This window comes from Fundulus heteroclitus, unplaced genomic scaffold (genome assembly GCF_011125445.2).
Source record: "Fundulus heteroclitus isolate FHET01 unplaced genomic scaffold, MU-UCD_Fhet_4.1 scaffold_40, whole genome shotgun sequence".
Lineage (NCBI taxonomy): Eukaryota > Metazoa > Chordata > Actinopteri > Cyprinodontiformes > Fundulidae > Fundulus > Fundulus heteroclitus.
In genome coordinates, this window is record NW_023396813.1 from 3,251,301 (window position 1) to 3,276,244 (window position 24,944).

Sequence of the window (24,944 nt, forward strand, 5' to 3'; positions counted from 1 at the left end):
AAAACAATATACACAGTGCACATACCATTCCCAACCAACACAAAGTTGTGCATACAAAACAGAAGAATTTACTGTACACAGAGTTTAAAAAAAATACTATGCTGCATCCTCTCTTCTGTTGTGGTTTGGCCACAGCACCTCATCCACATCACACACAATGTTTTCCCGGGCCAAGGTGCAGGGGAAATATCCAAACAGTGTTCCACAGTCTTCTAGTTTTGTAACACCTGTCTTTTATGTTAAAGCGCAAAAAGTTTCTGAAACAAGTTAACATTTGAATTTCACATGGTTACTACAGTCTGCTGCTTTTTATAATGACCTGTCTCATAGAATGTTCCTTTGTAGCATATTTGGCTTACAATTTCTGCCATTCTGAGGTGTGAGAAGTGTGTTAATGTCCTGCACTTTTTTGGACAACCCTCTTGCATTAGAGTGGTAAAGATGCGAGACACTTCCCAAAAGGAGTAAATTAGGTCCACAAAAGGTCTCAGCAGTTTCCCACAGTCCTCTAGTTTTAGAACACCTGTCTTATGTTTGTCATGGTTTTTAAGTGTTTGGCACACATGCAGACACAGCCGGCAGCAGGAACTGTTAAAGATGTTTATTAAAGGCTCAACAAAGGGGAAAGCACACATTGTGTGCAATTGGCGAGGTCGGAACGTCAGAGCTGGAACGACTGCGGGCAGAAAAAGGATATGTTTACAGAGGATCGAACCAGGGGGAGATGTTTCCAGAAGTGGCGGCACTTACCGTTTGGATGGGGAGACCTGTCCGGGGGGGGATGAGTGAAAAAGGAACTCTGTGACTCACTGATGGAAGGTTGTGGCTGAGTGACAGGAGAGCTGGCAGATGTAATGCAGGTGGGGGGGCTCGAACAGCACCAATGCGGCGGCAGGCAGGAGGAGCTGCTGGAAGAACCGGAGTGTGACTGACGAACCAGGTGAATCCGGGAAGGGGGTTCTCACACCCGGCTTGGGACCACCAAGAGAGTATGAGTGGAGATGCCGGAGCAAAATCTGAGCGGCGGGGATTTGGATGACTGGTCCTCAGAGCACGGAGCCAACACAGGTGAGTAAATCCAAAACATGACAAAACTGGAGAAGACAGGATTAGACCAAAAACTGGGTTTCCAAAAACTCACAGGTACAAGGCTCGGGAGACAGATCTGTGGCCTAGGTATACCACGACGGGGTAACACTCTGGCATCTTCCAGCTGTCTGTGCACTCCTTTTAAGCCAGAGACGAGGGTTCCTAGATGAGCCGCAGGTGCGGGCCACACCCACCAGTCAACTGCAACCACCTGTGAAGCAGAGTTGGAGAGCACGGAAAACAGAACCCTGACAAGTGTCATTTATTAAAAAACATCCTCTACGCACTCTCACATTCAAGATATTCCTGCGCACAATCATTTAGCTCCTAGCGTAAAATTCCCATCTTAAAATTGAATTAATTAAATTAGTAATATTTAAGTTCAAATGCATTTGCAGCAGTTTTCCAGTCATTCTTAATGAAAGTTATTATCATTACAAGAGGGATAAAATATTTTTTATTTTCATGTGTTTGAATGCTATAATAACGTCACGATGAATAAGTGATCTCGGATTAAATTCTGAGCAGTGGTATGGAGAAGGTAACAGGAATTCTGTCCTGCTGCAGACATGGCCAGAAGGACATGGCCAGAAGGACAGCCTCTTTCTCCCTCTCTCTCCCCTCCTCAGGGCCTCTCTCAGCAGGAGGTGAGCTGTGACCCCTGCTTACAGATAAAAGTCACAGCACATCTCTTCAGACTCTCATCTTCAGCTCCTCACTTCTCAGACTTCTTCAGACTCCAAGCTGCTCAGGAGACCTCCTGCTTAGACCAGGAAAGAGCTGCTTCGGACCATGGGCCCTGCACGGGCCTGACCAACGCACACCCAGCATCTGGAGAGAGCCTCTCGTCGCCCGGAGAACATGTCCGGGCAGATCAGGTTAAGTTTGCTGTCTTAACCTAATCAGATGCAGGAGGAAGGATCCTGCATGCCAAAAACAGTTTTGTTGCATTTATCCTCAGCACACAGGGAAGAGATTCTGCTGAAAGCCAGCAGCAGAGCCCATGTTGAATGCTCACAAGGGAAATCTGCTGAAATCGGACTGCAACCGGGTCAGAGAACGTGCTCAGACCAGGGCTCCGACCCCGACCACGCTGTTAGCTCATGCTGCAGGGCTAATCGCTAGCCTGCTTCAACGCTCCTTCTGTGAATGTCCAAAACTGACATGAGACAAAGGACAGGTTTGGGCAGCGAGCTGAGGGTGAAGTTACAAGGTTTATTGGGAAATGTTTTGTAAACCATTGGACACATGGTGTTTAGAACAAAAGGGCTAACCGGTAGCTTGCGTTAGCCAAACTGCTATTAACCTTGCTTAACATCCGGTTTCGGACATTTCAAAAGGAGTTTGTTTTAAAGCATAAAGCGTAACTGTTCTGCTCCTCCATCCTTCGATGGTGTTATGAGCCTTATCCCCGCATTACTATCAAATATTAATGTTGGTAAAGCCAATTTTGATAACTTTATGTTGTAACCTCTTAGCCACCGAGTTGCTACAGCGACCCCTAGCGCCCTGAGGTAGAAATGCATAAACAAAGGCAAGCGATTCTGAATTAAATGATTTTACAGGACAAACCCGTCCTAAAAAATATTATTTCATCAAATACTGTTTTGTTTAACTTGGGCTTTGCATTGTGAATTGATTGAAATACATGCCAAATGCTTTTAACTCCATTCCATGCTTTTGGAATCAAATCTGCAGTGAACCAGGATTCACTGAAGTATTCTGATGATGATCAACCACTTTGTTTTGTCTTTTGTTTTTGTTTTGTTTTTTTGCATGTAAATAGTTCCTTAGCTTAGCTTCTTTTTATCTTCATTTTGCCTAGTAGTTTAGTTAAGTTTCACTAGCCTAGTTGAGAGGATTTGTTAATCGAAATATTGTTAATTCAGGTAAACAGCATTACATAGTGATGTTTTCTGGATGTTCATTCTATTTCTGTTATTCAATTCTCGAACTTGAAAAGAAGTTGTTAATCCTTTATTCTATGTGTGTGCAGGTTTTGCTGTTAAAAGATCGCTAGTGCTCGAATTCATCCCTTTCAACCATTGTCTTGATATTAGCTTAAGAGCTGATCATCACCAGACAATACTTAACAGAGAGTTATTTATCAAACATTAAATAACTTTAAACAGTGTATAATTGCACAACAATTAATGGCGTCCTTGGGTGGGCATTCATCTACTCTAATGGCGTCCCAGAGGCGGGCCTTCGTGAACACAGCTTGAACTGCGCACATATCAGAATATAACCTGTGACATTTTTAGACTTTTAGGAAAATAAAAGTTGGTAAAAAATGTCTCAGCTAGTGATAATAAACTGTACTACAAAGAGCGTAAACTCAGATGCTTGAATAGAGGTATCTGTTATAACCAACAGTCTCAGAGTGGACTTAACTGTAAAGTTAAGATTACTACCTGAACCAAAATTTGTTGCACATCTGTCTCCAGATGATGTGACTTATCATCATGTTTGCTTAAACCACAAGTCTTAAATGAAAGTCCATAGTTATGCACTGCAAAAACAGAACTTAAAATAAGTAAAATGTTCTTAAAATATGTGTATTTGTCCTTGATTTGAGCAGATGAATAAGATGGTTTGCCAATGGAACAAGATTTTTGACCTTAAAATAGAAACAACTCATCTCCATCATCTTATTTCAAGTGCAGAATGTCTAATTATCTTATATTAGGGGTCAAAATACTCATTCCCTTGGCAAATAATCTTATTTACCTGCTCAAATCAAGGACAAATACACATATTTTAAGAACATTTACTTATTTTGGGATCTGTTTTTGCAGTGTGCCCTTTCAAAATCAACTTCCAGTCCAGGAAAGTTAGATGCTCAAATATCTAACCTAAGATGCTTTGCATATTTGTTGAACAGGACATTTTAAAAGCTTACTTGTGTTGTGTAGAACATATTCGTCTCCAGATTTAACCTCCAGTTAATTTGAGGTGTCACCCTATTTATGTGGAAAGGGGATGATGCTCTTAAAGCTAAAAGTGCTAATTTCCCTTAAAAGAAAGGTGACAAGCACAAGCTAAAAAAAAGCTAGTAATTCCTTGCACAAAAGCTAGTAATTCCTAAAGGAAGGTAAGCAGTCGCTACAGAGCTCGTAAGTCCTAAAGGTTTAGCATTCTTGACACTGAAAGAATAGTGTCGACATAAGCCGCATGTTGAACAGTCAACCTGCACAGCTGTTTCTACACACACAAATAAGTATTTGCAAAACGTATGTTTAAACATAAAAGCATAGCTGAGCGTCCACAGACTGGATCTTATGTTATTTTGAAAGTTTTGTCATAACTTGTGTTTGTTTTGTGTTAGCAAGATGGAGCCAGAACGTCTCACATCTGAAGCTGCACCTGTGGTGGACCAAGCAGACATAGAGAGGCAGAAGGTTGTCATTGCCGACCTCATCAACTTATCTGCAGATGAGTTAAATAATTTAAACAGTCTTAACCTTGCTGCATGCGATAAAAAGATTAAGGAACTAATTAACTTCATTCAGAATCCGACCAAAAGGACTCGGATTCAAGAGGTTGTGGGACAACTTACATTGTTATATCAGCGTAAGTCACAACTAGAAGATGAACAATATCTTCAGTTACATGTTGAGCATCAGATGGTTTTAGACAGAGTGAGTGCTGCCAGATGTGAGCTCTCAAAGCTGAGGTGAGGATGGAGGAAGCTGAACCTGAGACAGAGGACCCCAAAGCTCATGATGTCAGCGAGGCTGCATCTCACCAGAGAAGTGAGTCCTTGTTGTGGGAGTTTTGGGTGGAATATTAAACAATAGTAACTGAGTTCCCATCTTTACTAAATGACGAGACGGTGGTATAACGTTCCAGCACCTTTATTGAGAAACAGAGCAGAGATTCACATAGATGGAAAGTAATCGCACCCCACGGTTCCGCTGCAGTCTCTGTCTGCCCTGTCTCTCCCTGTGTCACTTTTCGGGCTTCCCCTAATACTGCACCGTGGCCTTTCCATGAGACAAAACAAAGACAGTCTATCGTAAACAATCAGTATCCCTCAGCAGCTGCAGCATTTGGCCTTGCAATCAGAAAACAGTGGATCTTATACACAGACATCAGGTCTCCAGGCCTCCTCTGTCCGAGTGGTGTGAGGCCATAGTGACTTCAGAATAATAATTCTTATAACATTCCTCTCTTTTTTTTTTTTTTTTTTGATGATGGCGTCGTCAGCATCAAGACAAAACAAGATGACCCATCATATGAAAATGTGAACAAAACACAGAGGAACCATTACTGTAAACTCGTAAAGTGGGACCCAAGGGGTTCCCGTGTTGGAACCGGGTAGTGCTGGAACTTTTAGTACAGATCAACATGAATGCTTCAAAGAGGTTTAACACACAAGATCAAAGATTTAGCTTTTGTCCACAATTTAGGATTCATCTAATTAGGTAAGGCCTGTTTTAGGTACCTATGCGCACATTATTTTAAAATTACATTAGACTATGGTAAGCTAAACCCTGTTCAGTAACCAAGGTCGAATCCGTCTACTCTGACCCACCCTGAATACCCTCCTACTCCTTTCTCCACTCACCCCTACGATGGACAATAATCCACCACTCCAAACTTACAACACCAGGAGCAAAGGCAGGAGAGGTTCAGTGCGGGCAGGGGAAACGCCAGAAAAAGCTACCCCCCCAGGGGGCAGTAAAAACTGGCAAGCCCCCCTCCCAGGGAAATCTGCTCTCGGCCAATCTGAGCCTGAAAACCCTGTATTGAATCCAAGTGTTATCATTACCAGCTAATATTAAAGGATCTTTAGAGCCAATCCGATCCTGGTTCTTCCTATATCAAATCAAAAGGTGCATAAACCATAGATCCTTGTGTGTCTGAAGCAAACAGTTTCCATTTTTTACCCCATAAAACCATATTGATCAACATGATGTAACATTAAAGTGTAGATCTCATAACACACAAAAATCAAACATGCTAGTCAGTGGAACAGAGCAGTTAAACAAACAGCAACAGAATATGAGAAGAGTTCTAAACGTCAAGAACGCAAAGTTAAGAAAGCCTTCAGGCCATTCAGGCACAAGGCAGAAATTAATCTAATCGCGCTTAGGGTCTCTTCAGGTAACTCCCGTTGAAGAATAAGGAATCAGAGTTCTCTGGCTTCTTCATCCCCAGTCCTCTTCTTGGTTCCTCCTCGCAGGCTGGACGACTGAGCTGGATGGTAATAAGTGTTCAGTTCTGGATGGGCACTGAGCATTTTATTTTGCATTTCTCCCTAATAAAACACTTTGTGAAGATGGTCTGCAGACACGAGTCCTTGTTCCCACTAGAGAACAGAAACAAGGTGTAATTAGTGTTCTTATCAAAAAAACCCTTTCATGTGTCATTTATTAAAACATCCTCCAAGCACTTTCACATTCAAGATATTTCTGTGCACAATTATTTAGCTCTCAGAATTCTGCAATTTAATTATTAATTAAAATAGTAATCTTTAAGTTCAAATGTATCTGCAGTAAATTCATAATAATTCTTAACAGAATGCTTTCAATGTGTGTCTTAACTGTTGTTGTCTGACAGTTGAAGTTCTCTGCAACATAATTTCATCAACATATTCGTTTCATGACATTTCCCATTTATTTTGAAAACCCAACTGAGAAAAAGAAAGCCTTTCCATGTGAAAGCCTTTTCCCTCTTTCTCTCTCTTTTTTTTTTTTTTAAAGAAAGCGAGGTGCTGTTCTGCACAGAAAAGACAAAATATTTATACCATGCTGTTACTGTTCAAGGACGCCAAGGTTCTACAAACAAAGCAATGAGAGAGAACAGGAGCTTTTGAAAACGCTCTAACATTGTAGAACAACTAAAGCTACTTAAGCAAATCAGAATTAGTTCCCAAATTAATCCTAAAATAAAGTAAACCATACATGTGATTATTTATTTTCTTAAACTGAGGATTAAGGACTTTTATTAAGAAGTTCTTGGATGAACGCGTCTCTGCGTTCCTATTTGTCTAGGCCTCTGCAATCTGATCTATGATCTATGTATTCTTAGCGCCTGGTCAGGAAGGGTTAAGGTTCTCTGAAGCTTTCTGTTTTCAGCAACCCTGAAAACCCAGAACCCTTTACAGTCAGTGTTAGGTGTCAGGTAACCTGTGGGACCACCTCGTCGTCTCTCTGGTTCCACCAGCTGTGTCAAGTCCACAGCAGCTCGTCCCTGTTAAACAACTCCGCAGACACAGGTGGTTCAGATTGGAGGGATGAGCAGACATCACACCTGACTCATACCACCACCTGTCCTGACTCTGTACCGCCCCCGTAAGGGCCCAAAGAGTCACACAGGTGGACCACACCAAACCCCACCACATGTCAGAGTTTGCACCTTGGAAAACTCTCAATTAGATCAGGAACATTCTTCCTTACATCAAAAGTTAGTTCACAGACCTCCATCAGGTCATGAACTTAACCGATTTGACTTCCCAGGTGGTCCAGGGCCACCTCATAATTACGGTTTCCATTTTCGCCAACTTGAGTCTCTTGCTCGTGAAATAAAACACTTCGACCCAGATAATCATGATTCCAACATTCAAAATTATCTGCACGAAGTCGAACGCTGTCTTTTTGACCTGCTATTTCCCGCATCTCGTTAGAAACTAAAGCTTATTTGGAAAACAGCTAGAAGCGTTCATGTTTTTATTTAAGCTCTTCCTCCAGAGATTCGTGACAGTTATTCAGCTCTTTGCAAAGCTTTAAGAGAAGAATATTCTGTGTACAGGGATCAGGCTTCAGTAACTCTTGACGCTTTCAGCGTTAGTCAACAGGAAAATGAAACGCGCAGAGATTATTACTATCATTTAAGGAACGTTTATTCTCAGGGATGTAATTCTCCAGGTCCTGAAGAAGACCCACTCTTTAAGTCCCTGTTCCTTCATAATTTACATGAAAGTGTACGTTATGGAGTGACCATGCATTGCAAGGAAAGTAACTTTCCCATAACTTTCTGCAGATATGCCCAGCTATTTTTTTTTTTTTACTTTATTTTTTATTTATTTATTAGTATCAACATACGAACATGAATACAAACTTCCGACTCATATTGACATTTACCAGTTGCATTAAACGTGGCATCGGAAGGTGAAATAATAAGTGTTCCTAACAGGTGTAGGAATGAATGCAAAACATCTAAACAAAAACAACACACAAAAACCGTAAATAAAAATAATAGAAGTTATAGAAGTCCTCCTAGAGATAAGGTGGACCGCATAGTCTTAGGTGCCATGGCATTTTAGCCAACAGAGCAAACAAGTGCAGGAGGGTGATACATCACTTACATCATTGAATTAGTAGCGGTGTAATAAAATCTATTGACAGTATCTTCTTGGAGCCTTAAGGAATATGGGATTTTTTTCCATCAAATAAATGTCCCAAACTTTCTGAATCCATATGTTATATGTTGGAGGTGATACTTTCATCCATCTGATAGTTATACACTTTAATGCTGCAGTCAGCAAAATTCTTAGGAGATATCTATCAGACATTCTGTCTATTCCATCGGGTACTACACCTAGAATTGCCACCAAGTGGGTTTTTGGAATATTTTTTCTGAAAACTATCTTGAGGGCATCGAAGATATCCTTCCAAAATTCGCTTAATTTAGGGCAAGACCACAGAATATGAGTATGGTTGGCGTTCCGTGTCCTGCAGTTTCTCCAGCATAGATTGGGTTGTGTAGGGTACATTTTATTAGTTTCGCTGGTGTTCTGAAAAACCGGATTATTATTTTCCACTTGAATTCTCTCCATGTATTAGAGTTTGTTGTTAAATGTGCTTCTGTACAGATTTCGTTCCAAGCGTCCCCAATAATTGAAGCCTGTAATTCAGTCTCCCATTTATGTTTTATGTTTGTAGAGTCGTTTATATTCATGGAGAGAAACAGGTCTTATATTTTACTAATTACTTTATTGTTTCCCTTTCCCCTTTGTATATCCATTATGAAATTTTCTATAGGTGTGGGTTCAAGGAGTTTAGTCCAATTGTCATGTGCCATCAGAAAGGTTCGAAGTTATAAATATCTATAGATGTCCGATTTAGGAAGGCCAAATTATTTTTTCAAATGTTCGAAGGTCTTGAGATTTTCTTTATCGATTAGTTGGTGAATATAAAATAGTCCATAGTTGGACCAGTTTTTAAATTCAAAGTCTAAGTTGTTCGGTATAAATGTCTTTATATGTCCTATATTCGATAAAAGTGAAATCTGTTTTGGTAATTTAAAGACTGATTGTATTTTGTTCCATACTTTGAGGGTGTTTTTTGTCCAAATTGACATGTCCTTTGCGGGGACATCCAAGAAGGGTAGTGTTTGTATAGGTCTTGAGCTCTTGCTCTCCTCTATTTCTTATTTAATTGCAGGGTTTTCAATTTGTTTCTAGGTCGATTTTTTTTTTTTTTTTGCCAGATAAATCTCGTTAACATCTTATCTACAGTGTCGAAGGTAGATTTGGGGATCCCTACAGGTAGCATCTGGAATAGGTATAGAAATCTTGGTAGGACATTCATACGAACACTTTCAACTCGGCCTCACAGTGAGATAGGGAGTGTATCCCAGCGCTCTATGTCCTTATTTATGATTCGTAGGAGTCTGCCATAATTTGCTTCATAGAGGTCATTCAAACATGGAGGTATTTGAATACCTAAGTATTTGATCCCGTTATTGGGCCACTTAAAACCACTCTGTATCTTTATGGAATCAGGGATCGTGTCGTTTACATCCATAGCTTCCGTTTTATCAATGTTGATTTTGTAACCCGAGTAAAATCCGTATTGGGAGATAAGGTTTTTTAGATGGGGAATTGTTGATTTAGGGTCCGACAAATACACTAACACATCATCAGCATATAGTCAAATTTTGTGTATTTCCTTATTGATTTCTATTCCTTTGATATTAATATAATCTCTAATGATTTGGGCTAACGGCTCAATGCTGATGGCAAATAGGAGGGGTGAAAGTGGACACCCATGTCTACAGCCCCTTTCTAATGAGAATCTAGCCGATCTGAAGCCATTAACTTTGACTGCTGCTTTTGGGGATGAGTAGAGTGTTTGCACCCAGTCAATGAAATATGGGCCAAATCCGAAACGTTTCAACGTATGAATTAAATATTGCCAGGATACTCTATCAAATGCCTTCTGAGCATCTAAGGAAATGATTGCTGACTCAATCTTTCTTTCTTTTTGGGCGCTTAATAGATTTAATAGGCGGCTCAAATTATTAGCATAATGTCGACCTGTAATAAATCCGGTCTGATCGGGGTGTATGATTTGGGTAATAAATTTATTAAATCAGTTTCCTAGAATTGAGGGGAGTATGCGTGAGTCTGTATTCAGCAGTGATATGGGTCTATAGGATTGTCAGCCTGTAGGGTCTTTACCCTCTTTGTGGATCACTACAATACTGGCTTCCGTCCAAGAGGGTGCCATAGTTTTAGAGTTTAAAGCGTGATGGTACGCCTTTATTAGTAGAGGGGTCGTTTGTAAATCCATCTGGGCCTGGGCTTTTGTTATTCTTTAGTGATTTAATCTGCTTAATTTCCCATTCCTCAATCGGTTGATCTAATGTACGCGCTGCCTCATCCGTTAGGTGGTCCAACTTTATATCTTTTAAAAAATCATGGTCCTTGTTACATGTATCAGTGTTTGTATATAATAATTTGTAAAAATTTGCAAAGGTTTCTGCAATTTCGTCAGGTCTTATCATCATAGAATTTAGAGATTTTATTTGTGAACCATGTTAGAAGACTGTTGTTTCCTCAGTCTGTATGGCAGTAATCTACTAGCCTTTTGGCCATATTCATAGTATTTTTGATTAGTAAACCTCAGATTACCCTCTACTTTGTCCGACAATAGGCTATTTAGTTGTCTGCGGGTTGCATTTTGCTCCTTCAGGATTTTAATTGAAGTGTATTTTTTTTGTTTAAGTTCTAGATCTTTAATTTTATTCTCTAGGTCTTTTTGTTTAGCATTTTTCTGTTTTTTCCTCGCAGTCGTGAAGGATATTATGCGGCCTCGAGGGAATGCTTTGGCACAGTCCCACAATATTAGAGGAGTTATTTCCGGAGTATTATTGGTTTCTAGGTATATCCTAAGTTCCTCTATAATAAATGCCGTGAATATTTTTGTCGTTAAGGAGGGATGTGTTAAACCTCCATTGTTTGGATGTTAATCTATGTCCTATATTCCAAGTTAGTAAAATAGGAACATGATCAGAAATAGTAATGGGTAGTATTTCAGTATCTGCAATTCTATGTAGTTCTGACTTTGGTGTAAAGAAATAATCAATCCTGGAATAGGATGCATGTCTATTTGAATAGAAGGTAAAGTCTTTAGTTCTGGGGAACTTACTTCTCCAGACGTCAGCAATATCTGTCTCTGTAATCTGGTGTTTGAGCATCCTGCTCGTTTTAGAGAGGGGAAATTTTGGGGTGGGTAATCTGTTTAATATTTGTGATAAAATGCATTTGAAGTCTCCACCTATTAACAGCAGTCCAGAACTGTGTTGTAATATTATCTTAAACAGTGATTTTATGAAATCAGGTGCATATACATTAAGTAGCGATATTTTTATGCCATCAATTGTCCCATTAATTAATATATATCTCCCCTCGGTGACCCTATGTAGTAGAGTTGTGTAAAGTTTACCTGCCGATGTATGAGAATGACAACACCCTTTTTATTCCCAGATCGGTGGGATGAGTAGTAAACTTTATCTGCCCAGGATTTTTTTTATTTCTCATGCCCTGTATCAAAAAGGTGGGTTTCTTGAAAAAGGCAATATGACAATTAAGTTGTTTTATTGAGTCAATATTTTCCTTCTCTTGGCTGGGTTATGTAATCCTTTTACATTATATGATTTTAAGTGGATCACCCATTAACTCTACTTGGTTTATACATCAACTTATCGGAGTGTATCAGAAGTGGCAACCAGACCTTTATGTATAATATCACCTTGTTTATGTGAGATTTAAGGAATGTGTACAACTTGACCGCAGTATCAAACAGGGAGGAATAAAATATATGTTTGACAACTGTGACCACCCTCCCTGGATTCACCAGGTTAGAATGAGCGTGTGATGAAGCAAAACAATAACAACAAAAACAAAAGAAATTTGCAAAAAGAAATTGCGCAAGTTCCCCGGGGAACAGAGGGACCAGAACAGGAAAAACAAAGAACAGAGACCTATAATTAAAGAATACTTGGGACATTGTCCCAGGCCGCTAATAGAAGCCGCTAAAGTGCACAACAAGATTAAATATGTGTGCAGAAGGTGTGCTTAGATATGTAGTTTGGTTGGGTAGTGAGCCAAATTCGTAATGGGGGAGATAAAGTAGCCGCACAAACTCCACATAGACTATGCCAGCTCCTGCAAGATTTACCGGAAATAGGGATCTAGATTAAACATCTGGATTGCTCATTACCTTAAAAACTATGAAATTATGAATATAAACCTTATGAGGGAAGCTATATGAACGATAGCCATAGCATTGACATTTTTCTGATAACATTGTCACTGCAGGTACACGGTACCTTTATTCAGTTGTCTCTGTTAGAATAATATTTTTCCGGATGTAATCCATGGCCAGTTTAGGGTCGAGGAATTCCTTTTCTATATTATGGTATGTATTCCGAAATCGGGCTGGGTAGAGGAGGCCGTAGCGGACCTTCTTAATCCCACGCAGCGCCTTTCGCACCTCCGTGAAAGTAGCTCTAGCTTTGGCCACGCTTGTCGTGTAGTCGGGGAAAAAGGAAACACTGTGCCCATTGTAAGAGAGCGGAGCTCTGCTGCGAGCTCTCCTCAGGATCTCCGCCACGTCTCCGTCGTGATGTAATTTGGCGATGACTCTTGGTAGCTCCTGATCTCTAGGTCCTCTCCCAATGGGTGTACGATGTGAGCGGTCTACCTTTATATCTCGGTCCATCTGTAGCACGTCTTTGATGATTTTTGCCACCGCCTGTGGGGAGCTAGAACCCGGGCGTTCTTCGATGCCCGCAATGCGGATGTTGGATCTCCTCATTCTCCCCTCTAAATCCTCCCATTTGTCCTTGAGCGTTGTCCTTTTCCCTCTGTAAGTTTGTAACAGTAGACTGTAATGAAGTGACTTCGTCTAACCACGTTGACAAACCACTCTTTAAGTCCAGAACCTCCGTCTTTATGGTATCCACTTCAGCTTGTATGGCCTTTGCGTTGCTAGCAATTTCAAAATGGACCGCTTGCAGTTCGGATTTTATAGCTTGGAAATCATCCGCCAATGCACCTTTAAGTTTGTCTCTTATCACCTTAGCAATGTCTCCTCTCATTGACCGTAAAATGTCTGCTTTCATTTCTTCGCTATTCGTATTTGGCTCACCAGAACCCGTGGTTATCAGTGGGTCGGCATCTTCTGTTGTTCGCTGCCTTGGTGTCCTAGCAGGCCTTGTTGCATTAGCGTCGCTTCTGTGTCTGAATTTTTTAAAGTTTTCCAGCCATTCCGGATAATTATGTCCAAACTCTCTAGCTTATTTATGGTCCAAAGGTTTCCTCTTTGGTATATCCACAGATACCAGCGTGATTAAAGCTGTATTTTCCCTTTTTCGTTTGTAATTAAGTCAGATTTTGCAGAAGCTCTGAAAAATGCGTCCTACACAATATCTTGCTCACCAGCGCCCCATGCCCAGCTGGTTTGAAACACTCGTTTGCAATGTGACAGGAAACAAACCTTCAGACAGGAAACAGGCCTAAGAAAAGACACAAAGTCAGTTCTTCAGTGATCCAGCAGACCGAAAGATTTGGAGCCAGGCCGCCACGAAAGCCTAGGCAGCCAGATGAAGGTCAACTCTTTTCCAATGCAAAGCCCCAAGGTCATATTCGTAAAAGGTGGAACCATTCCAAAGAAATAATCACAAAGGAAAACTTTGAAAGTATCTGCAGAGTTTGTTGCATGTTTAACAAGATTAAACGGCGAGCTGATCGAAAAAGGAACCACGCAACTTGTCATGCCTCCGTGTGATAAGGTCAAAAACAGACCTCAACTTTAATAAAAAGTTAAGAGTGAGATTATGCTAATTTGTGGGCGTGGCTTGTTTGGGGGCGGGGCTAACCGGACCCTGGAAGAGCCAGTGGAGTCAACTCCATCTCATTTTTATCCCACCAGCCAATGAAGTAGACATGTATTACTTTTGTTAAAAAGAGAAAGAGAAGTTAATGGATTAAAACATAAAAAAATACACAATTGTTCAAATAATACTGAATAAAATTAAGTAGTTTTAAGTTATTGACCGAATTATTACACTGTTACACATTCATCTATGGGTTTCTTTATCATTGTAAATCTATAACCTGATTGGTGATTCAGCCTTTATGGTCAACATTTTCCCCTCAGCAGCAACACTGAAGCACACAGAGGTTCCCGCTGCGTCTTTACGCATGATCCAGCTGCTGATGTCTCCCTCTTTTCAGCTCAATGCACTTCTAGACTGTTACAGTTTATTAACCATTATCATCACCTTTCACAGCGACAGGTTTCTCATCTCAGTCGCTGCACTGACCAGACGAATCTCTATTGCTCTCGTCAGTGCGCTCTGGGCGGTGAGGTGGGCGGATTTTACCCCCGTTGGTGCGCTGCGTGTCAGGGATAAACAGTGGGGAAAATGCATAACTAAAGACTTTAAAGGGCTTCTAAGGGGTACTAACAGGTCTAAGATGAAGCCCCTGATGTAACAAGTTCTTTAAAATGACCCTTAAAAGTGCGCACCTGAATTAAAGCACAAGGCAGCACGCCCACCGAAGCGCCACTGATTCTATGTTGCTAAAAATACAAGAGCATGAAACACACTACTAACTCTCCTATTGACTTTAACTGGCACACGTTGCTACCGATGTGAGGGAATTAAACGTAGTGATTCACATTTTGAATGGTGAACGGTGATAAAAGCACCTGCTCTGAGGGAAAGGAGGCGGGAAAGGAGCAAGCGCTGAGGCACAGAAATATGGTGCATGTAGTTAAAAAATGCAGAATTAATAAAAACGAAACTTATAAACAGACCAAGTGGCGTTTTAAACTGCATCTGGTTAGCAGAACTGTTTTATGATCCAGCGTGTAGCCATGACCGGTTCTGAATGAACTGGTCATCTGGCAGCAGCTCTCCCCCCGCCCCCTCCCCTTCTGTGTACGCGGTACAGGACCTTACCGGCTTACTTTCACTACTGTTAAGACTAAAATTATTCATAACTCTGATCACTCTTCCTGCTTCTCTGTTAACACGAACTTCAGCAGGAATTACTGATGGCCACAAGCTGTGAAAGAAGCCAAAACTAGAGGTGGGTGGATCGATCCTAGGATCGATACTATCGATTCCAACGCGGGTATTGATATTGAACAATATTCTTTTAACAGGATCGATCCTTTTTATTCTCTTCCGCGCGCGCTGACTGCCGCAGATTCACCAGTCTCCCCTTCTGTGTCACGGGCCGGCACTCTGCTGGCTGCTGCTCCCCCTCCCCTCTCGTACATGGCTCAGCGGCGCCAGCCAATCAGCATGCAGGCTCAGCCTGGCCCGCCCACTGTGCTCTCTCAACTCAACACACACAAACAACCGCTGCGCGCGGCTCCTGTTCAGACACGGTGAGAGAAAGAGAGAGAGACCGCCAGAGCGGAAAAACATGAAGAGAGAAATAAGCCCCGTTTGGCTCTATTTTAATACCGTAAATGAATTTAAGCTGTATGTTTTGTTGTGTTTCCACTGAATTTAACCGGCTTTTTACAAATTTATCTAAGCACATGAAAAACCATGAGCAAGAAAACGTCGAGCGACAGAGGGAACTTCTCTGATTGCCCCGACAGACCCAGACCCACAGACTGACGTCACTGACTGAGGCATTTCAGTCCTCCGGAGAACATCCAGGTAGATCAGAGTGGTTTCTACTGTTCTTCAGTCTACTGTTCTCCAGTTTTGCATTGTATTACATTGAAATGACTGTCGTCATTTCAGCTTTTAACTTTTGGCTCTCTCTCTTTTTCTTCATAGTAGGTACACCTGGTCTGGCGTTCTGTTAACTGTGACATCATCCAGAGAAGACGGCTCACGCGCTACTACCATCTAATGTAGAACAGATTACTAGATCAATGTGTGCTTCTGTGCTTTTTTGTTTCTCTTGTTGTGTCTCTGCTCTGTCTTCTGTAACCCCAGTCGGTCGAGGCAGGTGACCGTTCATACTGAGCCCGGTTCTGCCGGAGGTTTTCCTTCCCGTTAATGGGGAGTTTTTCTTCCCACTGTCGCTTCATGCTTGCTCAGTATAAGGGATTGCAGCAAAGCCATGTACAATGCAGACGACTCTCCCTGTGGCTCTACGGTTCCCCAGGAGTGAATGCTGCTTGTCGGGACTTTGATGCAATCAACTGGTTTCCTTATATAGGACATTTTTGACCAATCTGTATAATCTGACCCAATCTGTATAATATGATTGAACTTGATTTTGTAAAGTGCCTTGAGATGACATGTTTCATGATTTGGCGCTATATAAATAAAATTGAATTGAATTGAATCCTCTTCAGCAGCAGTTCATGTTAATTTTCAAAGTCGATATTATCTATGATATGCTACTGGAGCCCACACAGAAGTTGTAATTAAGACCTTGAAAGAACCCAGTACATATATCCTATTAAAAAGTGTTATTTAAGATAACATTAGCTAATCGTTTATTTGTCCCACGACGGAAAATTATAGGATTAAAGCAACAGGCAGGTGCACACAATACAGAAAAAATTACATAAGGATTGAAAAATATAAGAGGTGGATTAGGAAAAAAACACTGAACATAACATTATTATTATTTAATTGTAATAATAAAATAAAAATCAAATGTTAAAAGTATCGGTATCGGATCGATATCGGCGATTAAAAATTCCCGGTATCGCACACCTCTAGCCGAAATAGCTCAGCAGAAGGCAGAGTTTTGACGTCTGCAGCCCAGAGGGGCTTTGTGATTTTTATGCGTGAGAAATGCCATGTTTGCGTGTGAAATGCCATGCGTTGCATGTGAAGTCAGTGAAATGTGTGTGTCACACGGTCAATGCGTGAGAGTTGAGAGCCCTGGTCAAAAATAATTTCTAGCACAGCACGGTTTATTCTGTTTTAACCCTTTCTTATTGTTCTAGAACTTAGGAAGTGGAGGTTAACCAACAGTTTACCATGGTGTTTAGGATTTGTTTTGTATTGTTTCTTTTGTTTTTTTTCCTTTCTTGGTTTGGAATTTTGGTGTGTATGTCTAAATAGTTGTGGCACATCCAAGGGATGGATGTCCGAATATTTTATAGTTGGGGTCAGCTCCCTGCCCAACATGCCTCAATCCTTCCAAGAGACGATGGAACTAAACTTTCAATGACTGTCGTCTCGTCCACAGGAACCCTAGCACACAGGGAAGAGAACCCCAGATTCCGCTTGAAAGCCAGAAGCAGAGCCCATGTTGAATGCTCACGAGGGAAATCTCCTGAAATCAGACTGCAACCAGGTCAGAGAACGTGCTCAGACCAGGCCCCCGACCACGCTGTTGGCTCATGCTGCAGGGCTAATCGCTAGCCTGCCAAGAAGAAACCAACGATTCTCCCTGCTTCAACGCTCCTTCCGTGAATGGCCAAAACTGGACAGAATTGACATGAGACAAAGGACAGGTTTGGGCAGCGAGTTACAAGGTTTATAGGGAAATGTTTTGTAAACCGTTGGACACATGGTGTTTAGAACAAAAGGGCTAACCGGTAGCTTGCGCTAGCCAAACTGCGATTAACCTTGCTAACATACGGTTTTGGATATTTCAAAAGGAGTTCGTTTTAAAGCATAAAGCGTAACTGTTCTGATCCGCCGTCCTTCGATGGTGTTATGAGCCTTATCCCCGCATTTCTATCGAATATTAATGTTGGTAAAGGCAATTTTGATAACTTTATGTTGTAACCTCTTAGGCACCGAGTTGCTACAGCGACCCCTAGCGCTCGGAGGTAGAATCACATAAACAAAGGCAAGCAATTCTGAATTAAATGATTTTACAGGACAAACCGGTCCTAAAAATATTATTTCATCAAATACTGTTTTGTTTAACTTGAGCTTTGAATTGTGAATGGACTGAAATACATGCCAAATGCTTTTAACTCTATTCCATGCTTTTTGAATCAAATCTGCAGTGAACCAGGATTCACTGAAGTATTCTGATGATGTTCAACCACTTTGTTTTGTCATTTGTTTTTTGTTTTGTTTTTTGCATGTAAATAGTTCCTTAGCTTAGCTTCTTGTTATCTTCATTTTGCCTAGTAGTTTAGTTAAGTTTCACTAGCCTAGTTGAGAGGATTTGTTAATCGAAATATTGTGTTAATTCAGGTAAACAGCATTACATAGTGATGTTTTCTGAATGTTCATTCTATTTCTGTTATTAAATTCTTGAACTTGAAAAGAAGTTGACACTCCTTTATTCTATGTGTGTGCAGGTTTTGCTGTTAAAAGATAGCTAGTGCTCGAATTCATCCCTTTCAACCATTGTCTTGATATCAGCTTAAGAGCTGATCATCACCAGAATACTTAACAGACAGAGAGTTATTTATGAAACATTAAATAACTTTTAACAGTGTATAATTGCACAACAGCCACCAACCTGATGGTCCCAATGTAAGTAGGCCTAAGGTTTTTTTTTTCTTAAGTAAAAATGGAACAGCTGAAGATAAACAAATGACATTGTGAATAACAGTGTCTATTATAAACAATATTCACTGGAAATATATTACAAATGTCAGATTTCTATTCAGTTTTATAATCCTTGGTTCCATCTAACAAAAATCCGGATGTGTGTTGCTATTTTGTTAAAACAGGTTCAACCCAGCCGAACTCGCATTTCTCACGGAGTATGCTGCTGTAATATACTTAACACCAACTAAAACAAATTTGTCTATCTTGGTGTTGTCAGACCACATGACATGCTTCCAGCAATCCATAGTCTGTTTGTCTCTGAGACCATGAAAAACAAATTGGCTTTAGATGGTGTCAAGCATGTGATGGTGGGGTGGGGTGGGGGGGTAGTCACTTTTGCACCACCATAATTTCACAAAAATGTAAAAATCATTTAAGAAGTTAACCTTTTGCTTTTGTAAGCTGAACAGATGTATTACACTTAATATAAGTTTGTCTTGACACTTTGTAGTATCAACAGATTTGCTTGTTAGTTGGTACGCAAAATAATGAATTAAGGCAAGAAAAAAGCAGATGCTTTTTCACTACTTTAGACTATGGCCACAACATGGCAAAAAACTCCATCATTTAAGTGCTACAACTCTTCTATATTTCAGGAATCGATTACATGAAGCAGTATCTCGAGGATCCCTCCATGCAGCCAGGTGATGCGCCGAGGTCGAGTTCTTTTGGTGAAGATGACTTTCTCATCTCTGCAAGCATCAAAGACCCAAGATGGCGCCAAACAATTTGATGCCTACCTGTCCTGCTCAGCTGACCACATGGATATGCTGAAGTCCTTTCCTTCTGTCTGCAAGCTGTCTGTCAAGCTCAACACGCCCCTCCCAGCCTCTGCATCATGCGGAAGGCTGTTCAGCATAGCAGATCTTATTTTCAGCCCACGAAGAGTACGGCTAAATTCTAGGCACTTTGAAAGCCAGCTGCTTTTGAAGATGAACAGAAGGTTTTACAGGTTCAGGTGATAATGGGGTTATGTGCAAGGATGACCACAAGGGGTGGTTAAGATTTGGAGAGGAAGAAAAAAGTCAAGGGCAAAAGTGTGTAGGGGATGAGGGGCTTGTGTTTACAAAGTGTTTAAGATTTAGTTAATAGGCCTGAAGTGCATCTTTTTTTCTCTGGTGTGATGTACACTTCATTTCAGCACTGCCTTTTTTTTACGTTTTAAGGTAGTTTTACAAAAAATGCCTTCCTCTTCAGATGCCAAATAAGCTGCAGTTCCCTCCTATTTCTTTTTCTTTTGTATAATGACCTGTTATGTGTGTGGCTTTTAGTCTGTGAAGTACAGTAATCTTTTTTTCTTCATGTTGGCCGCGTTAACAAAAGGCTTTTTCAAACTGGACTCCCTCTTCAGATGCCGGATTAGCTTCAGTTTTTTTTCTTCTTTTTTTGTAATGATGTCAATAACAGTAGCAGTAATAAAACTTGGTCTAATTTTCTCCTACACTTGGTTGTGTATATTATTTTCAGTGAATTTGACCTTCAAAGTTTACCAAAATATAAAAAAATGTCATTAAAACTGCATTTACATTTTACTTTTCATTACCTTACTTGAGTACATGTATTTTTACAGTAATTCTTATACTTAAGTACAAGACATTTCAGATACTTTAAGACTTTAACTCAAGTAACATTTCAGTCAGTGACTTAGACTTTTGGCAAAGTCATATTTTGGAGAGGTACTTATACTTTTACTTGACTCTGAGATTTCAGTACTTTATACAACACTGGTTTCCACACACTATAGTTTTGGGACAGCTCCCTTCTGTTTTATCGCACAAATTGTCTGAATCATGTTAAACTTGAATTTCACTGGATTTACACAGTGTGCTGCTGCTTCTAATGACCAGGCTCATAGACTGTTAATTTTCAGCATATTTGGCTTCCAATTTCTGCCTATCTGAGGTGTGAAAAGTTAATTATAACCATTCAATTTTTTGACCGCCCACTTGCATTAGAGCAGCCAAATGACTTACTTAGGTGTCAGAAGGACTAAATTAGGTCTCCCCAAAAGGTTTAAGCATTGTTTCCACACACCCTAGTTTTTGGACTGCTCTCTTCTGTTTTAGCTCACAAATTGTATGAATCATGTTAAATTTGAATTTCACTGGGTTTAAACAGTGTGCTGCTGTTTCTAATGACCGGGCTCATAGAATGTTCATTTGCAGCATATTTGGCTTCCAATTTCTGCCTTTCTGAGGTGTGAGAAGTGAATTATAACCATTACATTTTTTGACAACCCACTTGCATTAGAGAAGCCAAAATGACTGATTCAGGTCCCAGAAGGACTAAATTAGGTCTCCCAACAAGGTTTAAGCATTGTTTCCACACACCCTAGTCTTTGGACTGCTCTCTTCTGTTTTAGCTCACAAATTGTCTGAATCATGTTAAATTTGAATTTCACTGGGTTTTTACAGTGTGCTGCTGCTGTTTTCTAGTGACCTGGCTCATTACAAACAGAGTTAAATGCTGTCCAAAATTGGCACAGCAGTCCAAAGCTCCTTTCCTACCCATGATAGTATTCTTACTGTTGATCCCATGAAAGGTCAAGGAACAGGAGCTAGACGCAGGAGCTATAGGAGCAGGAGCTAGGAGCTATACTTAAGGGTATTCAGATGGAGCTGCTGGCTTCATACTGACTATGATCCTTTTGAATTCCATCCTTTCATTACTAAATGTGCCGTGCAGCATTCCAAACCGGATCTGTTTATGCATGCCGACATCCTTGCCCCCTCCCACATTTATTTTGAAATAATACCAGACCTGCTTTACCTTTCCTTTGTCTAGATGCGCCCTGTCTGGTGCATCTAGATTTTAGAAATTTACGCATGTCGCACATTATTTATGACCTATGATTTATGACCTTAAGCCCCACCCAGATTCTAAAGTGAATGGTGCCCCCCTTCTGTTATGACGTCCTAGAGTCGGAACCCAGGGGGGGTTCCGACTCTAGGAACAGCATGCAGGGTGTGGTGGTCCAGGGCATCAGGACCTGAAACGTTGCCCAGTCTTCTATGAGGGAAGATTTATGACTTGTGACGTATGACCTAAGATTTATGACCTGTAACGTAAGAAATATAACATGGTATTTTTGGCATGTGACCTATGACCTAAGGTTTATGACATGTAACCTAAGATCTTTGGTATTTATGACTAGTGACTTTTTTTTTTAAACCAAAGACAAATTGGAGAAGCGGTCTCTGGATCAGCTGTGAGCGGTCTCTGGATCAGCTGTGATAGAAATGGATGAAGAGCTATTTAAGTTGGCTGCAGATTGAAGCTGGGAATATTGTTCCTCCTCTAATTCTCATAAAACCATACAGGTATGCTGGTAGAGTGCAACACAGCAGATTTGTAATGGATTCTCTAAAGCACAGAACCTGATTTAGGAAGTTGGTGCAGAACTGTTAAACCCTATTGTTGAAAAAATGAAACCAAACTGCTGCTAAGGCTGGAAAACCAGAAATGAAACTAAAATGGTTGCCAACTGAATTGAAAGGTTAAAACCTCCTTGTGTCCTAGGCAGGCATAAAGGAAAACATGGCAAATTGTGTAAATATTTGATTTCCTTGAAGTCATGCATAGTTTTTGCACGCAATGTAATTTAATTTCATCTGATTTTGGAGATTTTCTCACACAAATCCATTATTTTTTGATGGACTAGTTCAAGAATACCTCTTGATAGTAAAACCCTTTTGCAAGTAGCTACGTTTTTTCTAACTAATCAAAAGTTTCACTATTCAGACAAAATACAATACCCTACGACTGGAGCTAATAAATGTTTGAATGAACGACTAGATTTAACCAAACAACTATGTCCACCCACCAATGGATTCATACACAAATAATCCAAATGCCTGAAGGTTATACAATAATTGCTTCCTATTTCATTAATGTGGCTTTTCTACTTTGATGCCAGATGAATTCTTGATTCCAGATATCCTTTTTGTAGAGGAAAACCTTGCTGGCACATTCAGGCCACCACCTTCTCTATATGATATACCAAAAATTTTTGCTAACTAGTTAGCATTAAAAGAACCCAACATGCTTATCAGAAAAGTCTGCCCATTAGTGCACTAGTGAACCTTAAATGTTCACAGAAGTGAACATTTAAGGTTCATTTAAATGTTCACCTGCTTGACCAGAAGAGCAAAAAAGGCACACTTGCTGAGTAGATTCTACTTGATTACTGACACAACTAAAATCATCAACTAGCTAACTAGTATGGCAAATTAAATGTGCACTAGTTAACTATTACAGCCAAAAGATGCTTACTAGTATACAAATAACACTGCTTTGACACTTAATGTTACTTAGTAAAACCTAGAATTCACATCTGTTAACTAACTGAATCCTGTAGTGACATTTTCAGGTCTTTCCTTTTCACTTTAAAATCATTCAATTATGGTCTATATGAAGTGGAGCTGCAACGCTTTGGTCTGAAGTCCTTGGTTTTGTTGCCCCACAACTCTCTTTCAGCCCTGTTCTGTGGTTCATCTGAAAGCAACTGGTTTTGGTGCTGTCTCTTCACACACACACACACACACACACACACACACACACACCTCCCCCGAAACTGACACTTTCATTTATTCACTAGTAGCTTCAGCATCCTTCTGCTTGGAATACAAAATCACAGAAAGAAATAAAATGCCAGATTCACAAAATTGGTTAACTAGAAGTCCATGGCCTTGTTTAGCAGCTCCACAGCAAATACTGTGCTGTTATAAGAAATAGAAAAAACTAAACGGCTTGGAAAATATCACCCAAAGAGAACACAAAGATATCTACAGAGTACCTGGACAAACTACATTTAACTTTTCTGCATTCATAAACAAAAACCGTGGGTGCATCGTCCAACACAAGTGTCAGAAGGACACTTGCATTTTTGCATTTTTTCCCTAATTCCTAATTTTAACTCTCATCTTTAAGATATAACATAACTGTAAACTGTATTCTTCATATGTTCTGGTTTCTGGATTCATAAAGCTGCAGACTCCATTTCTCATTAGAGAATTAACCCTGGCCTCTTTAATTAGTTTACATGGCTAATCCTGTGGCTGGTGCTTTCCCTCATCTCGTTGGTTTTGGTTTCACATCCCATTTCTGTAAAATGCACTGCTGAGATTACAGTGAATGGTTACAACAAACTGCTCTGCAATTGTAATGAAGAGTGGAGGCGAGTTTATGCAAACATTTAAAAAAAATCTCCTGGGAAAACTTTTCTTTTTATAAATTTTTCTTGTTTTGTAAATAGAAAACATTGAGTAATTATGTATGTTTTTATTTGCATTAACTGCTAATTTTGGTTCCCAGTAAAAGTTTCATTCAACCACGCACATGTTCACTTTCAGTACATCCTCTTTAGAAAGTCCTGTCTGCAATGGGATCTAAACAATGTGTCTTTGGAGTGCCTGCATCCATCAGCCCGCTATCTCCAAACTATTCTTCTGGTCACATAAAAGCAAAGTGAAAAGCAAATGTGTGTATACATTGTTTTTGGAATTCTAAGGGTTATAAGGAGTGAATGCTGCTTGTCGGGACTTTGATGCAATCAACTGGGTTCCCATAGGAAATTTTTGACCAATCTGTATAATCTGACTCAATCTGTATAATCTGATTGAATTTGACTTTGTAAAGTGCCTTGTGATGACATGCTTCATGAAGTGGCGCTATATAAATAAAATATAATTGAATTGAATTATATTTGACACTGTGGTTGACCATACTTTATTAAAGTGTTATGATGATAAATAAATAGGATAAAATAATAATAAAAAAATGTAACAGGTTCAAATCTTATTACTCAAACAGAATTAATTGTTGATATGAATGATGCGACTCACCTGGACAACATATACTCCTGGAATTTCTCAGAGTTCAGTGATTTTAATCAGTTCTTTTTTATTCCATTTTTTATTATATCATTTGAACAGCAGTATAAAGAAGCATTAGAGATGTTTTTTTTTTTTTTTCAGATTAAACACAGCTGCTTCTATCAGGTCAGTTGGAAAGCTAATGTGCTGTCAGCGGCGTTCTTTTGGCTTTAAATCCAATCCAATACAATCCATCCATCGTCCTGCTAACCCTTAATCTGGTCATTGGGACAGTTGGTC

General features: G+C 40.1%; 1 long non-coding RNA gene across 1 annotated transcript; it reads left to right on the forward strand.

Moving 5' to 3' along the window:
* The first annotated feature begins 1,742 nt into the window (after positions 1-1,742).
* Positions 1,743-20,274, forward strand: LOC110367588. The gene is made up of 2 exons (XR_002427576.2): positions 1,743-1,967; positions 19,428-20,274. It is a non-coding gene; the product is annotated as an uncharacterized LOC110367588 (long non-coding RNA).
* The last annotated feature ends 4,670 nt before the right edge of the window (positions 20,275-24,944 follow it).